Source organism: Tenrec ecaudatus, chromosome 7 (genome assembly GCF_050624435.1).
Source record: "Tenrec ecaudatus isolate mTenEca1 chromosome 7, mTenEca1.hap1, whole genome shotgun sequence".
Classification (NCBI taxonomy): domain Eukaryota; kingdom Metazoa; phylum Chordata; class Mammalia; order Afrosoricida; family Tenrecidae; genus Tenrec; species Tenrec ecaudatus.
Window position 1 is genome coordinate 110,925,758 of NC_134536.1, and position 16,283 is coordinate 110,942,040.

Below are 16,283 nucleotides of genomic sequence, written 5' to 3' on the forward strand. Positions count from 1 at the left end.
ATGGATATAAACTTATTAGTAACAATCAAGAGAACTGTTGAATATATTTTATAAGGAACCTTTCAAACAAGCTAGAGGGCAGCAGTGTATCATTAAACAATCATATGGGCAGCTTAGAATTCTTTGCAAAGCCTAATACTAAATCTGAAAGTAATTGGATTGTAAATGAATAAAAATTGAAAAAAATGTATTAGAAATACTAAAAGCTGAAATATATTTTAGGTCATGTTACTTGTATTTGGATATAGTTAAACTAACAAATATTAAGGATGGTCTCAATATCAGAGAGAGGCAAGAAGAGAATTGATTGGATATAATTATATTTATATTAAAGGTTACAGTTGGAAGCCATTAGAGATATGCAACAATGGAAACATTAGCTGTATTCCATAATACGGGAAATTAATCCAGATTCTGTAAATTCTGGATGACTCTGAAATGGATTTAAAATACATAGATCTGAACAGAACTGAATAAATATTTAAGAAAGCATATAAGGAATAGTCAAAATCTAGCTACACTTTTCTACTCACCTGGGGGTTTATTTAAATAGATTGGATTCTGCGAGCCTCTATAGCATCAACAACTTAAATAAACTCAGCACCTTTTAAATTTTCTTTCAGCGATAACTAGCATACATGTCTGGTAATTCACTTCTTATGAGGTGAACTCATTATGATGCTTTAGTGTCTAAAATAAGGATTCTCCGACTAAAATTAAGATTCTCCGACATTAAGTTGCCATTGAATTTAGATACAAAGTAGCATTTCTATTTAACTTATCCTCTCATTGTTTTTGAGAGCCATATGACATTGAAGTCACTGAAGGAGGAAGTGTTAAAGTTTAGGGCTTATTTCCCCTTTTCAAAGAGCTCTCAACTGCGGAGACAGTGTATTTATTGATGTCAAAGGACACAGAATAGAATACGTATGTTGAGCAGGAGTACACGCATAGAGCAGAACGCTGATTAAACCAGACGGAGATCTCAATTGTCTATGTTTCCTTGATTCCAACCCCAACCGTCTCCAGACAACAGGGGCTATTGGGACTTGAAGGGAAAGTCACGTGCCTACGAAGGGGGAAGGTTAGTACTACTCACAGTCACTTTGCTGGGGGTCTCACTGTAATTCCCTGTCAATTCACGTGTGTTTTCCTTAGACCCACTGATTTTCTTCCTTACTTCTGTAGGCAATGCAAGATGTGTCCCTGGCATGTTCTCAGGATCGCACCCTCTGGTCTCCTGCTCCCCAAGTGCTGCTCTGTGTTTTCACATGGCCCCCTCTCTCCTGTGCCACAGAAGGTCTGGTGGAACCAGGGCTTAGGCTTGGCTGCCAAGCATAAGAGCCATGGTTTGAGGCCGCCAGCGGCTCTTCAGGAGGAAGAGTTGCAGACAGCCTCAGGGGTCTCTCCAGGAGGGGGCTGCGCTAACTGCTACCCATGGCGAGCGGCCCAATACCCAACTCAGCGCCTTAGCCTGCGAAAGTCCCACGAAGATGGCCTCCTTTGTATTATATCATCATTATGAATTGAAGTTATTAAATGGTCATAGGTTTGTTTGTTTTCCCCATGTCTCTAGTACGGCTGTTTTTTGTTTGTTTGTTTTTCCTATCAGAATAGAAATCCATTTATGTGAACAACACACACCACAGGAAATGACCAAAACAGAAAACAAAACCATGAACTCCAAGTACGTTTCTTTCTTTTTTTCCATATCAAAATGATTAATTGAGTTATGTGTCCTCTATCTCAAACTTCTCTTATTTCTTCTTCAAAGCTTCCCACTGTTAACCCAGTGGTCTGACTTCCATGCAGACCAATCCACTTCCGCTGTTCTCACCAAGGTGAACCTTGGTTTCTTTTATTCATGCATCTTAGCTCATTGCTTTCACATGAGATCGTTGAAAACACTCGGGCTTGGATCAAGTGAACCTCAGTCCTCCAGGTGATGTCTTTGCTCTGTAGCTCTTTACGGAGGCCTTGGGCATCAGATTTGTGCACTAGTCAAATGCAATCCACTATTTGATATATTGATTTCAATAATTCCATGATCATTGGTTGTGAACCCAAATAAAATAAAATTTCTGATAATGTCAAGTTTCTCCTGTTTCCTATAATGTTGCTTATTGGTGCCGTTGTAGTTGTCTTTTCTTTATATTGTGGAACAATCCACATTGAAAGCCATCGTCTTTGATATTCTTCACTAAGTACTTCAAGTGCATTCTACTTTCAGTAACTAAGATTGTGATATCTGTACCTTGCGGTTTGTTAACTTTTCTTCCTCCCGTCCTGATGTCTCATTTTCCTTCATATAGTCTAGTTTCTTGGACCAATTGCTTAGTAAACAAAGCGAATAACTATGGTAATAAGCTAAAACCCTGACCCACAACTTCCCTGATTTTAAACCCCGTGTTCTGTTCAAATGATTATCTCTTGGTCTATGTACAGAGCACACTTAAGGGCTCTGTAATTCCCCTTGTTTTCAATATTATTTACAATTTGTTATATCCTACAAAGTTGAATGCCTTTAAATAGACAATAAGACACAGATCACCATCTTTCTAGTATGTTCTATTATCAACCAAGATCCCATTGACATGGCCTCCTTAAGGTAGAGTAGACTGCAATGATGTCGATCGAGGAAACCTGCTGGGAACTCCATTTGCCAACACAAAATAATAAGAAACAGCTACAAATGGCCATTAAAAGTCAGAAAATGAAATGTATGACTAAGACTCTGGGAAAATCGAAAGTCATCAGAAATGAAATGGACCGCTCAAAGATTGAGATCCTAGGCATCAGTGAGCTGAAATGGACTGGCCCTGGCCTTTGGAACCAGACCGTCACATGGTGTGCCGTGCCAGAGGTGACAGATTCAAGAAGACTGGCCCTGCATTCATCATCACAAAGGCCATGTCGAGCTCTAGCTTGAAGTACAATGCTACCTGTGACAGGATATCTATATGCCTAAAAAAGAGTACTTATTCATACCAAGTTTATGCACCGACCACTAAAGTTACTGATGAAGAAAGAAACTGAAGACTTCTCTCAGCTCCATCAGCTTGAAAATGATCAAACAGGCATTGATAACTAGCGGTGATTAGAATGCAAAAGTTGGGAATATCAGCAGCACAGGGAAGCATTTTTAAAATGCGGATTACTAGGTCTAGGGACATGCGTTTTCATCAGTACGTTAGGTACTTATGTAATTCTCTTGCATGCTAACATACGAGAAGCGTTGCCTCTAAAGACCAACATTTGCCTAACACTTCACATGTATTTTCACAAGGCCTAAGAGAGAGAGAGAGAGAGAGAGAGAGAGAGAGAGAGAGAGAGAGAGAGAGAGAGAGAGAGAGAGAGAGAGAGAGAACAGACTTCAGCTATTTTCAAGACACTACCTCCTTGCTTCTGTTTAGTGTGTTCCCTGGGGCAAGCTGTGGCCATTAGTAGCCAAACCGCTGTTTTTGCAACTGCGATAACGACTTAATACCCAAGGAAAGCTTTCGAATGCTTTTTAAAAAGTATGTTATCTGCTATCCTAGCAGGTCCTACATGATGGCTATTCATCAACTTTGCAGCTAAGAGAGTTAAAAGCTTCCTGACAAGTGAATGATCTCACTTCACTTACTCCTTTCAGGAAGGAGAGAGACTCTGTAAAGAACAGTCTCTGATTGAATAGCTTCAAGCTTGCTGGGCTTGATATATATGACGAATTTTAGCAGAGCATTTAACCTTAATGAGCTGTCTGATAGTCACAGATGAAAGTCTCACATGGTTTTCCCTCAGTACTGGTTTGGGTTATACCATGCTTCTGAATTCTTTTTTTTTTTTGGTAATCATTTTATTGGGGCTCGTACAACTCTTATCACAATCCATGCATACATGCATCCTGTCAAGTACATTCGTACATTTGTTGCCATCATCATTTTCAAACATTTTCTTTCTACTTGAGCCCTTGGTATCACCTCTTCATTTCCCCCCCTCCCTCCACCATCTTCTCTCCCTCATGAACTCTTGATAATTTATAAATTTTTATTATTTTTTCTTGTCATACACTGACCGATGTCTCCCTTCATCCACTTTTATGTTTCCATCCCCCTGGGAGGGGGTTATAGGTAGGTCCTTGTGATTGGTTCCCCCTCGCTCCCCCCACATTTCCCTTACCTTCTTGGTGTCACTACTCTCAATATTGGTCCTGAGGGGTTTATCTGTCCTGGATTCCCTGTGTTTCCAGCTCTCCTATGTACCCATGTACATGCTCTGATCTAGCCAGATTTGTGAAGTAGAATTGGGGTCATGATAGTGGGGAGGGGGGAGAAGCATTACAGAACTAGAGGAAAGTTGTATGTTTCATCGATGCTATACTGCACCCTGACTGGCTCATCTCTTGTGACCCTTCTATAAGGGATGTCGATAGTATACAGCTGGGCTGTGGGTATCTACTCTGTACTCCCCTCTCTTTCACATTGATATGATTTTTGTTCTGGGTCTTTGATACCTGATACTTGATTCCACTGGCACCATCTGATCACACAGGTTGGTGTACTTCTTCCATGAGGACTTTGTTGCTTCTCAACTGGATGGCCGCTTGTTTAGCTTCAAGCCTTTAACACTTCAGACACAATATCTTTTGATAGCAGGGCACCATCAGCTTTCTTCACCACATTTGTCTTCAGTGATCGTGTTGGGAAGGTGAGCATCAATGAATGCCAGGTTATTAAAACCAAGTCTTCTTGCATTGAGGGAGTGAGTACTTGAGTAAAGGCCCAATGTCCACCTCCATCTTAATACTGTACATATAATTATATGTACATAGATCTATTTCTCTATTGTTATATATAAATATATTTAAATATGAACATGCCTGTATTTAGACTTCTATAAATGCCCTTTGCTTCCTAGTTCTTTACTCTGTTTGAGCGGTTCTTAAACTGGGTCAAAAGGGAGACCAGCTAATAAGGTGTTAGATTTTAACCTAGCTACATTCTTCCATAAATGACTTCACAGAGCTCTCTGCAATCAGAGCAAGGCTACTCACTTCCCTCAAATGTGCTCAGAGAGGATTCACTGTTGAGGACTTGCAAATGGATTCTGGGATTACACTGTTATCCCTGGTCTTCTGAACACTGGGTATTCACCATTCTTTTAAAATTAGAACAATTTTTAATGATATAAAACGATCACGCCATGAACCAATGCTATTGTGCTCTTGAGGAATTAGTAGATATGAAAGCATTGAGAGCAATGGAGCATCAATAAGAAAGACCTAAATAGATCCACTAAGTGCAACCAAAGTGCTCTGCGTAACGCTTATCTTCAGTCAGATCCTATTTTACTTAAAAAATGAATAAATAAAAGAAATGAAAAAAAAGGAGACAAGCTTGCTCCCAGCTTGTTTCAGTAAATCTACCCTTTGTGGATCCTACAAGCACTTTCAATGACTTGTTCAAAATAATTACTGGAACACCCAATATGAGACAAGCATTTGCTTAGAAGTGATTTTGTTTATGGAACTCAGGAACAAAATCATGGCAACACCTCTGGCAACATTTAATTGTATGTACAAAAGGTTAGATTTCTCAAGCAACACTCTGTGGCAGATGTTCAAAACTGCCTGTTACAATTTGCACTTGCTCCAGGGCAAAAAAAATCTAACCTGTTCCGGTGTTCTCTCCTCAGTGAGACTAACCATTATATAGACTTAAACAAGCATTTGAAAAAAAAAATTAGATTTTATTTCTCCTGGTGAGGTAGTTAGTTTATTGTACCAACCTGACCAATAAACACATGTGGGGTTAATTGAAGGACAGTAGGATAAATGGCTCCGTGAGCCTCGCCTTTCTATTTCTTGGGTCTCCTGCTTTGTGATGGTCGGACCAGGGTGCAATTGCCTTAGCCAGTTCCCTGCTTCAGCTTGCAAGGCTCACTTTCTGCAAGACATCTTTGAGGAGAAACCATATGGACCTTCCCTGATGCAGCCCTGGGTGCTGGAGCAGCCATGTGGAGACCCTTGACAGTGCTGAGATGCTTACACGTTCACTGATTGGGCTTTCCTCCTGCAGTCGGCATCATTGAGTGTGTTTTGTGAGATGGAGGACTTTGTAGCTTGGTGTCAGACATATGGACTAATGTTGGACTTGTGGGCTTGGGCAGCACTGGGTTGGGTTGTTTTCTTGATGTGCACTTAACCTTTATATAAAACTCTCTCTTATACATGAGTTTCTGTGGATTTGTTTCTCTAAAGTACCCAGAATAATACACCTGGTTAGAAATATAAACAATTTTGAAATTGTTAGCTTTGGCCCATTTTATTACTTATTATATTGATTATTTTCAAAGTGAAATGTCAAGCCCTGTTATCTTCTTCTACTAGAAATAATATGAAATGTGTGTTTGTTTTTTTTCTCACCCTTAATATTTGCCTGTATTGTGTTAAAAATTATTTTATTGGGGGCACTTAAAGATCTTATCATAATTCATACAAAAATCCATTGTGTCAAACACATTTGTACAAATGTTGTCATCATTTTCAAAACATTTTCCTTCTAGTTGAGCCTTTGGTATCAGCTCATTCCTCTAACCACCATGAACCCTTGATAATTTATAAATGATTATTTTTTTCCATGTCTTACACTGACCACTGTCTCTTTTCACCCACTTCTCTGTTGTTGAGAGGGTTATATGTAGATCATTGTGATCAGTTTCCCATTCTGCCCCCACCTTACCCTTCTGGTATTGCTACTCTCATTACTGGTCCTGAAAGGTTTCTCTGTGGATCTGTGGTCCTGGATTCCGTGTGTGTGAGCTCTTATCTGTACCAGTGTACATATTCTGGTCTAGCCAGATTTGTAAGGTAGAATTGGGGTCATGATATTGGGTATGTGTGCGGAAAGAAGCATTAATGAACTAGAGGAGTTTCATATTTCATCATGGCTATACGGCATCCTGAATGGCTCATCTCTTCCTTGTTACCCTTCTTTAAGGGGTTGTCCAATTATATGCAGATGGGCTTTGGGTCTCCACTCCGCACTCCCCCTCATTCACATTGATATGATTTTTTTTTTGTTCTGGGCCTTTAATGTGCCTGATACCCGATCCCATCGACACCACCTGGTCACACAGGCTGGTGTGCTTCTTCCACGTGGACTTTGTTGCTTCTCAACTAGTTTGCTGCTTGTTTATCTCCAAGCCTTTAAGACACTATATCTTTTGATAGCCAGACACCATCAGCTTTCTTCACTATATTTGCATATGCACCCATTTTGTCTTCAGTGATCGTGTCAGGAAGGTGAGCATCATGGAATGCCAGGTTATTAGAACAAAGTGTTCTTGCTTTGAGGGAGTACTTGAGTAGAAGCCCAATGTCTGTCTGCTACCTTAATATTTAACATATAAATACATGCACATAGATCTATTTCTCTATTGTTATATATAAATATGTTTACATATGAACAAGCCTGTATTTAGACCTCTATAAATGCCCTTTGCCTCCTAGTTCTTTCCTCTGCTTCCTTTTTCCTCTTGTCTCACTATCATGTTCAACCTTCATTTGGGTTTCAGTAGTTCCTCTGTTACATTGCCCTTGATCAAGTCTCCCCAGGAATTCCATGCCCTCCCTTGCTATCAATTTTAGATCACTTGTTCCTTTGTCCCTGGATTTGTTAACATTCCCCTTCCTTCCCCCCCCCCTCGTCTCTCCCTCTCCCGACTCTCCCTAGAACCACAGGCCCTATTGTTTTCTCCTTTGGATTGTTTATCCTGCCCATTTTAACTAGAGAGACATGCAGAGACAATAATAAGCACAAAAACAGAGTGAAACAAAACAACAAAAGAAAACAAAAAACCCAAAACAACAACAACAAAAAATCCCAACTACCAAAAAGAAAAAAAAAAGGCCTCTAAATAGTCCAGGTCAGTTTTTGACCTTTCGGCATGTTTGCCAGTCAAGTCTGATGGTGTGCCACACCCTGGCCCCAAAGTCTATTTTTGGTATTCCCAGGGACTTCATTGCTTTGCTCTCCTTGATACTCTGTTAGATGCCTTTAGTGTTTCACTCTGGTGTGGTGGGGTCAGATTGGGCACAATTCCTTCACTGTGCCTCCAGTGTTGTCCCTTGTAGTGCTATGGGTCGGTGAGAGACATCCTATCTCATGTTGGGACCAGCCCTTTGGTCCTTTCTGTGTATTGGCTGCTCTGAGCAGGAATATCGTCCTTAGAGCTTGGTGGGCCAGGATGCGTGTGCTCTGATTAGACATGACCCTCTCTACCTGAGCTGAAGCCTCAGTGCTGTCCTCTGAAATGCATTCTTCTGGGGGAAGAGGGGGAGTGTGTACATGTAGTTGCGACCCCCACCCCATGAGCCCTCTCTATTGGTTCCTTGCTTTATGCTGGTATGTTGTCTTCATGTCTTGGCGCTATGGGTTGAAGTCTGGTCCCTATCTCCCTCTCCCGTGGAGATATAAACAACACTCTCTCCTTCAGTGGTTTAATGTCCTGTTAACCCACTATCCATGGCCTTTTTTCTTTCTTTCTTTCTTTTTCCTGTCTCTTTAGTTGGCTACCATATGTATCCCTCAATTTAGTTTGGCCCATGCCATAGTACCTGGACCTCACCCCAGGAGTGTATGTATATTGTACCTTTTTCCCCATGCCCCTTTTGCATTTTTAAGCTTTCCTCAGTGGACTCATGCTGTACTTGTCCTGTTGTGCTCAGCTTACTTCGCTTAGTATAATTTCGTCCAATGAAAAAATGTGCTTCATGCGTTCATCACTGCTTTTTAGGGATGCATAGTACTCCATTGTATGTATGCACCACAGTTTTTAAATCCATTCATCTGTTGATGGAAATTTGAGTTATTTCCAACTCCTTATGATTGTGAACTGTGCCGTGATGAACATTGGAGCACAGATGTCTGACTGTGGTTTATTTCTTCCTTCTTCTGGGTATATGCGCAGTAGGGGGGTTGCTGGCTATAATGTATGATAGCTCAATTTTCATCTGTTTTAGATATTGCTTAATTGATTTCCATAGTGGCTATACATACCTACAGGTCCACCCACAATGAATGAAAGTTCCTATCTCACGACAGCCCCTCCAACACTTGTTACTTTCTGATTTTTTGAATTGGGCTATCTTTGAAGTTGTTAGGTGGTACCTCATCATTGCTTTAATTTGCATTTCTCTTATGGCTAAAGATTGGGAGCATTTTCTCATGTTTGTTGGCCATTCAGATTTCTGCCCCTGTGAAATTTCTGTTCAGGTCCTTTCCCCACCTCCTCAGTGGGCAATTAATTTTTTTTCTTTTTGGAAGCTAGCAGAGCATTGTAGATTTTAGTAATAAGGTCTTTGTCTGGTGTGTCATTGCTAAAGATGTTTTCCCAGTCCATGGACTCTCTTATTACTCTCTTGGTGAATTATTTTGATGTACACAGGTGTTTTATCTTCAATATATCCCACTTATCAATTTGTGCCTCCTCTGTGTTTGTGTCCTTCCCTATTTCTGATAGCCTATGTATTCCCTGTGCCAAAGTGCTCAGGTTTGTCCCAATTCCCTCGTTGATGGCCATAATAGTTTGGGGTTTTTACCTCAAGATCTGTTATCCACCTTGAGTTTATTCTTGTGCATGGAGTGAGATAAGAGTCTTGCTTCATTTTTCTGTGGGTAGATACCCATTTTTTCCAGCACCACTTGTTGAAGAAGGCATCTACTTCCCATTTGGTATTTTGGGGCCCTTATCAAAGATCAGTTGTCTGTATGCTGATGATTTCATTTCTGGGTTTTCAGTTCTTTTCCACTGGTCTGGGTAATTGTCATTATACCAATACCATGCAGTTTGGACAACTGTGGCTGTATAATATGTGCTAAAGTCAGGTAGAGCAAGCCCTCCCACTTTTTCCTTCTTCCCTCTCCAAATGAAGTTGGTAATCAGTTTTTCCATTTCTTTGAAGAAAGATAATGGTATTTGGATTGGGATAGCATAAAACTTACATAGTGCCTTGGGAAGAATCAACATCTTTACTATATTGAGTCTTCTGATTCATGAGCATGGGAAATTCTTCCAATTTTTGAGGTCAATCTTGTGCTTTCGTAATAGTGTTGTGTAGTTTTCCTCATATAAATCTTTTGTTTTTTTAAGTCAGGTATATCTCTAGATATTTCCATTTGTGCTTGGCTATTTTGAAGGGAACTATCTTTTTGATGCCCTCTTCAGTGGTCTTCTCCAATGTCTATAGCAGTCTGATAGATTTACGTTTGTTGCTTTTGTATCCTGCCACTCTGCCATATTCCTCTATTGCTTCCACACTCCCCTTGTGGAACTTTTGGGATTTTCCATATGTAAAATCATATCATCTGCAAATAATGCTAGTTTCACCTCTTCCTTGGCAGGTGGGAGGACTTTCTCTCAGTGATGTGTAGGGCTTCAGAGGACAGGCAGGTGATACCTCAGCCACATGGAGCTCGAAGGAAGGTGAGCAGAGGTTCCCTCAGCCAAGTGGGGCACCACAAAGGATGGGCAGGGATTCTCCAAGCTGCTTAGAAGGACTTGGAGGGCAAGCATGAATTCTCCCAGTCACTTTAAGGGGAGATCCTCCAGCTGTTTGAGGTGCAGTGGAAGGTGGGCAAGATGTCCCCAGCCATGTGTAAGACCACGGATGCCGGGTGGGAGCTCCCCCAGCTGGGTGTAGGGTGGGTGGAATTGCCCTAGGTAGAGGGGAGTGTCCTGGAGACCAGAAGTGGCATGTGAAAGGAAAAGAGGGGAAAAAAATCCCAAAGGGAAAAAAAAAACAAGCCTGCTGAGACTGTGGCAAGAAAGAGAAGTGAGAGGGGGTAAACGGAAAGAAATAGCTGAGGCCCGATTGCTTGACCATGGGGCTAAAGGGATTTAAATCCTGCCCAAAGGCAGCAGTAAGGTGTGGATGTATTGAAGTAAAGCCCCTGGGCCAGCCAAAGTAGCCTGGCACTGGCTGAGACTGTGGCAACGCTAAGGCTAAGCCCCAGCCTGCCTCCACAGTGATAAACCAAAAGCCCACAGCGCTTCAAAACCTAGTGGATCTGTATCTACTTAGCTTTATGATGCCCCTCCGCTGATCTGGAAGAGTGGAGTTTCCCTCTCGGTGGCTCTCCTGCACTGCTTTCTGCAGAGTCCCTCTGGTGTGTGTTACTCAGTCTCTATATTGCTGGAACTCCTATTTGCCCCCCAGTTATGACTTCAGGAGCAAGTCTGAACAGAGAGAGTGGGTGTTCAGAATTTAAGCTCTGGTACTATTCCCTCAGTTAGAGTTGGATTTTATTATTTATAATGATTTATAATGTTTGCATCATGCAGGCTGGTGTTCTTCCTTTGTGGACTTAGTTGATACCTCACTTAAATGCCTGCTTGTTTTAAGATAAGCCTTTAAGGCCTCACGCACTATTCTATCTGGTAATTGACTATAATCGTAACAGAAGATCACCAGAGTTTTACTTCCTTAGTAACACCAATCTCTAGGTTAGCAGTCTGACACAAACTATACCACAAGACACTTTATGTTTGTACTACAAAGTCAATATAATAATTGACCCCTCTAAATAGAAAATAAAATCAGAACAAATTAAGATATTCATAAACAACCTCAAAGTATTTCTGAAATGAAGCTAATTTAAAAGTAAATGAAAGCTAAATATTATCACATTGTCATTTCCCTTGTCAAGTTTGCCAAATTTAAACAGAGAATCATGGAATTAATATTTTTAATGCAGATAAAACCTTTCACCCTTCTCATCAAGAAGATCAACAACATGTGTTTCTGGTCTTGGAAGATGTTCTCTCAAGGTTGTTTTTTCATGACTTTTATTAATAAGCATGTCTTCCCATGGCTCATCGTTAGTCTACTTTAGGCTACAGAAAGGATTCTACTGAGGAATTCTATGCAAATTAATGCAATTTCAACTGTTGTTACCAAAGAGCGACACACACACACACACACACACACACATCCTCTGCGACCCATATGGAATCAATTAATTTCATTATAAAGTGATTCAGTTGGTTTCATGCTATTGGATGGTCTCACAGTACAGCTACACCATAAGAGTCTCACAGTGAAGCTACACCATAAGCTTCTATATATTGTACAGTAAATCAATAGCATTTTATAACAGAATTACGTGGTAAGCTTCCTGTGCTTTACTTAAAATCAATGGAGATTTACAATAGGATTCACCTTTTAGCTTCTATGAATTGCATGGTAAATCAAGTGCCCTTATTTATTTTAAGCTGGATAGTTGCCATTGTGTTGGATAATAAACAGATCTTACTCACTCACCACCATGGAGTCCATGCTGAGTTATAGGGACCCCTGTGAATTTCTGAGACTGTGACTGTTTACAGGAGTAGAAAGCCCCGTCTTCTGCAAAGCTGTTGGTGGTTTTAAATTGTTGAGCATGTGATCACAGCCCAATGTGTAACTGCTACACCACTAGGCTCCAGTCAATAAAGGTATAGCTGTTCCATATCTGGTAAGAATGAACTCCTACCACCAAGACATGATTTAAGATAGTTAATGAGTTTCTCCAAAATTAAAACCTAAACCATGCTTAATGGCATCAAGTTGATGCCGACTCAGAGTGACCCAAGAGCAGCCCTATTGGACAGGGGTAGAACTGCCCCTGTGGGCTTCCTAGACCGTAGCTCTTTACAGGAGTAGAAAGCTGCCTCAGTTTTTATGGTATCAACAAGCATAGTCTTTTAGAGAAAAGGAGCAACATTTAATGGAAGGGACACAATAATCTCATGAACTGCAAATTCATAAAGGAACTGAAGGCTAAGAAGGCTTTCTGCTGGAGAAACAAGATTGTAATAGGCAAAAGGATTCATTGAGAATGAAGAGGTTGTAGGAGGGAATGAAATGGGACATTGGTCAAATGTTGTTTGAAAAAAGCCCATCTGTTAGTAAAATGTTTATTCTCTTGGCAGAGAGATATATATCTTTGATTCTATGTTTTTCTTTTTTAAAAACATGTTTGGGTTGTGGCATTAAAGAAGACTGTGTTTTAATAAGGTTGGCACATTTTGAATTGTATCCATTTTAGTTTTATCCTGTTAGGCACAGATATGATTTTATTATTGCTTTGTTTAAAAATTAAGTCTGGCTAAAGAGTTGTGTAAAGGTGTCAGGTTGACAAGGGGCAGTCTCGTAGTTACACCATCTCCTGTCAACTTGAGGCTATTAAGAGTAAATGGGGTGGAGCTTAGCCTGTCAATCAGGTCACAGTTAGATGACCTTATTTGGAGGGGCGAAGGAAATACATAGCTTGCTGAAACTGGACTCACCTTCTCTCTCTGCCTTCTCGTTCCTATTGTTGAGACACTCAGAGATCTGGAGGAGCCATGTGGAGACCTATGACGTGTTCAGATGCTTCTACTGCCACTGAATCCACAAGACTTTCTACCCACTGGCCTGTGATCTTCCTGCATTCATCTTTGCATTTACTACCTGAGTCTAAAGTGGAATTTATGGACCAGTGTCTCACATATGGTATAATATCGAATTTATGGACTTGATCTGGATTGGGCGGGACTGTTTCCTCAATATACAATTGTTCTTTGAGATAGAATTCTCTCTTATACACATATGAATGTGAATCAATTTCTTTTTCTAGTCAACCTGGACTAACGCATTATGGTTACAATTTCTGGAGGAAATATTTTACTAACATTGAAACATTTTTTTTTCAATTCTGGAAGTCTTTTACCTTTTCCATGCAGCATTACTTTTTGTGTGTATTTTTGTAGACTAAATTTGAGTAGAGAGAATTTAGATGGGGATTTAGTCTTTTTTTTTGCTTTGTTTGGATTTAGTATTATCAAAGAATTCTAGATTGGGGTTTAGGTCTGTCAAAGAGGGAAAGATTCACAAATATAAAATTAGATGTCAAAGTAATTTTACGTATGAGACAATCAACTGATGTAGCCCTTTCAGACAATCCAAACTGAGTTTTTTGATTAGATACAAAATCATCATAATTTGGGGATGGAGATATATCAATGATCACTCCACCCTTCTTTTAAACAAGAGGAGTCCAAGTCCCAGATAATTTTATATGTCTTGCCCACAGTTTTTCATTACTGGCAGAAATGAAATTACATCAGTGTCTGCTAATTCCCAGTCTAGTACTTTTTAAAAAAATATGCTATACAACATCAGCTTCCTAGCACTCCATATTTAAATAGGATTCTTGGTGCTGCCACTGGAACTTAGGAAATATTTTTACCCTTGAATTTGTCCTTTGATTTGCATTTTGCCAGGTTGTAAAGTCCCATTGGTTTCCTGCCTAGAGGAATTTCAAATTAAATTGCCTTTTGGGTTCTAAATTTGTTTTAAAACTCATTTTGAAGTGACTCATAAAACTGTGTGCTTGTCCTGTCTGAATTTGGGCCCATCCTCTGCTCTAAATTGACTTGGAAATAAAATGGAGATAATGTTCAGTTTCTTTCCACTTCCCTATCATCATCAGACGATTGCTATCTTGTTTTATGTTCTAACTGACAGACACTGAGGTGCAGATCCCAATTCCTAGTGAATTTACAGGGTCCTAGAATCAATTTCGACCCACTGAGAGGGTGCAAGAAGGGATGGACATGGCTTTTAGATAAACAGTGATTTCAAACTTGTTCTAGAGAAAATGCCAGCAAGCATCAGTGACTCATAGTCCTCCAGTTCTTTATCACCTCACCAGGGGCCTGCTGTGCCAGTGTCCACTGAGGGCTTCCTATTTTCTCTCAGCAATCTACAATATCTCCTCATTCAACTAAAAACCTTTCATGGGAACTGAGGAGCAAACAACAATAACAAGCTATATATATATATATCTCCTGTTTTTAGTATGCTGACCATAAATCCTCGATAATCTTTGAGATTGTACCTTTACCTGCCACAGACACTACAGGCCAATTTCACCCAAGCTGGGAGCTCCTCCCACCCTGCTCCTAACACTTTTAACACATTCCCTTTTGCTGTCCGTTCACAGGTCTGAAATCTCAGGGGAATTCAAAAAGCTCCCGGAGAAACAAAATTAAAAGATAATTGAATGTTTGTTTTTTTAAAGTCCCCTCTTAAACAAGGCGTAAGGTTTCAAGCAGGAGTTTACAATGAATATGACATAATTTTGTGTGTGTGTGTGTGTGTGTGTGAGAGAGAGAGAGAGAGAGAGAGAGAGAGAGAGAGAGAGAGAGAGAGAGAAAGAGAGAGAGAGAGAGAATGAGAATTTGTGGGTAGAATGATATGTGTAAGAAAGTCAGAAAATTAAATCATCTGCATTTTTTTCTGAGTGAAAGAAAATTCAGTCAGTCTAAAAAATCTATCTGCTAGGTGAATGAATGAAAAGAGGATATATGTTTCTTTCAAATTTCGGATTAGGATACACAAGTGTTTGGAGTCAGTGGTGTCAGGCCAGCTAGACGCTGCAGAGTCTATTCATCACTGCATTAGCATTGCAGTCACATGGCAAACAGATTTCACGTGTCATCACACTCTGTGACAATTCCACAGTTGTAAGTTGGAGAGTGGATGAAGGAACAAAGGCAGATGAATTTTAGATGTGGGCAGGGGCAGGAGGGAGACCCAAATAAAACAAAGTTGGATACATACCTTCCACCGTTGAAAGCAGTGGGCTTGAACTTTGAGTGCACATTGTAGGCACCTAGAGAACTTAAAAGTGAAATACTGACATCAGGCGCCACCCCAGCCATCCTGTGACTGGTTTGGAATGGAGCCTGAACACCAGGCTTTTAACTCCCATGGTGATACCAACCCACAGCTGATTGGGTCCTACTGTGGGCCTTAAGGAATTAAGGACTGCAAATTCTGCTTTTGATTTTGGGAACCAAAAATGCCAGTGAATAAAAATCACTTCTTGAGACTGTTAAATGTATAGATTCCCAAGTTTGACCCCAGCCCAGTAAAACAGAATTACACAAAGGTGGAACCCCACAATCGGCATTAAAAATATCTTCCCATAGATAGTTAGCCAGCCGCTTGAGAAACAGAAGTCCTTATCTACTCTGACAATTACTAAATAGTTTCTTCTAGCTTCTGTTCTTAGGGAGTCACAAAGCTTCTGCAGACAAGCTCTGCTGAAGAAGGAGAGGGGGCTGCAGGGAACTGGGAGTTATGATGAGAAACATCTTCCACGTGGGAAAAAAGAAGAGGGGGAGAGACGGAACAAAGAAGAAATTCCTGCGCAAGTGTTACAATATTTATTAATAAACATATCCTTTAACTGAAGTAGCAACCAATCAAGTAA

General features: G+C 40.3%; 1 non-coding gene and 1 pseudogene across 1 annotated transcript; both read left to right on the top strand.

The window, feature by feature from the left end:
* The first annotated feature begins 2,626 nt into the window (after positions 1-2,626).
* Positions 2,627-16,283, top strand: part of LOC142452458 (chromobox protein homolog 3 pseudogene) — a 54,810-nt pseudogene continuing 41,153 nt past the window's right edge.
* Positions 5,579-5,707, top strand: LOC142454042 (small nucleolar RNA SNORA28). The gene has a single exon (XR_012785575.1). It is a non-coding gene; the product is annotated as a small nucleolar RNA SNORA28 (small nucleolar RNA).